Consider the following 1,846-nt stretch of genomic DNA (forward strand, 5'->3'; position numbering starts at 1 on the left):
GGAGCCAGAATAACAAGTAAAGTCTAGGTGGATTTTTCCATAGGTATTGTCTTAACTCAATCGTTTTCCAAAAGTAATCCCCCAATTATACTTTCTGCAAATTCTTAGTTTAGATAATTAGTTAGTTAATACAAAATCTCCTTATTCTTAGGCTAGATAATAAAAAGACAATCATTACTAGTACTTTTGGTTCCTTTGGGTTTGGCAATCTGGTCTTGCTAAAACTATACTACTGTTCAATAGGTGCACTTGCCTACATCGTGATAATAGTTAGTTTCAAGAAAGATTCTTTATAAATATTTAAAACCTGTCACACGAAAATCGCGATCAAGTTTTTGGCGCCGTTGCCGGGGAACGAAGATATTAGGAACGCTCAATTTTTATTACTTTAGCCATTTATTTTTCTTGCAATTTAATTTTAATTTAATTTTTATTATTATTTATTAATTTACTTTTTCTTTCTCTTGGCAGGTTTTTATAGTTTATGACTAGAAGAAACCCGTCAGGACCACTACTTTTTAAAGAAGAAATCGATCGCACAGTTCGCAGAAACCAAAGAGAAACAAGGTGAAGCTTAAGATACACAGAGAACGAGCAAGAGGACGATACTCAAACCCCAACCGGAGAGATGGCTGGAAACCAAGACAATCAGGTACCTCTTGCCATACACGTTGAACTAGCAAATCAGAATCCTGCTCCTCGTACTATGTATGATTATACTAAACCTACTTTAACAGGAACTAAGTCAAGTATAGTTAGGCCTGCTATTGCTGCAAATAATTTTGAACTAACACCTAACACTATTCAAATGATACAGTAATTTGTTCAGTTTGATGGTTTGCAGGATGAGGATCCGAACACTCACTTGGCAAATTTCCTGTAATTCTGCAATACCTTTAAAATTAATGGCGTTTCTAACGATTCCATTCGTCTTTGGTTATTCCTTTTTTCATTGAGAAACAAAGCTAAACAGTGGTTGAACTCGTTACCACGAGGGTCAATCACTACTTAGGAACAAATGACCAAAAAATTTCTATTAAAATATTTTTCGCCGGCTAAAACGGCCAAATTACGTAATGATATCTCTTCGTTTGTGCAGATGGACTTAGAGACTCTTTATGATGCATGGGAAAGATACAAGGACTTACTGAGAAGGTGCCCTCATCATGGGTTACCACTTTGACTATAGGTTCAAACAGTCCATAATGGCCTGAATCCTTCGACTCGACAAATGGTTGACGCAACTGCTGGCGGAACCATAAATAATAAAACACCTGAAAATGCTTATGAGTTTATTGAAAAGATGTCACTGAATAACTATCAGTGGCAAGTCATGAGGACTAAGCCAACTAAAACAGTAGGCGTTTATAATGTCGATTCGGTTATTATACTGTCAAACCAGGTAGAACTTCTAATTAAAAAGATTGATAGTTTACTTGTTTCTACTCAGGTACACCCAGTAAAGAGGTGCGAGACGAATGGAGGAGGAGCATGCATAGAATATCAACCCTTCAACCCTAGCATCAAGGAGGAACAAGTTCAATATATGGGTAACAATAACTCTAGATCCCAAAATAACCCATATAGTAACACTTATAATGCAGGTTAGAGGAACCATCCCAATTTCTCATGGGGTGGTCAAGGAAATCAAACACCATAACATCCTCCAGGTTTTCAACAACCACCTTATCAACGGGAAAAGAAACCGACACGTGAAGAGATGCTGTCTAAATTTATCTTGATGTCAGAAACCCGTTTCCAGAACACCGAGACAGCACTTAAAAATCAACAAGCATCGATCCAAGGGCTCGAAACTCAGATCGGCCAGCTTTCCAAACTAATCTCC

The 1,846-nt window shown here is 37.3% G+C and overlaps 1 non-coding gene across 1 annotated transcript; it reads right to left on the minus strand.

Moving 5' to 3' along the window:
• Positions 1–1,066: 1,066 nt before the first annotated feature.
• Positions 1,067–1,173, minus strand: LOC121213283 (small nucleolar RNA R71). The gene has a single exon (XR_005908666.1). It is a non-coding gene; the product is annotated as a small nucleolar RNA R71 (small nucleolar RNA).
• Positions 1,174–1,846: the final 673 nt, after the last annotated feature.

The sequence above is a fragment of the Gossypium hirsutum genome, chromosome A13 (genome assembly GCF_007990345.1).
Source record: "Gossypium hirsutum isolate 1008001.06 chromosome A13, Gossypium_hirsutum_v2.1, whole genome shotgun sequence".
Classification (NCBI taxonomy): Eukaryota; Viridiplantae; Streptophyta; class Magnoliopsida; order Malvales; family Malvaceae; genus Gossypium; species Gossypium hirsutum.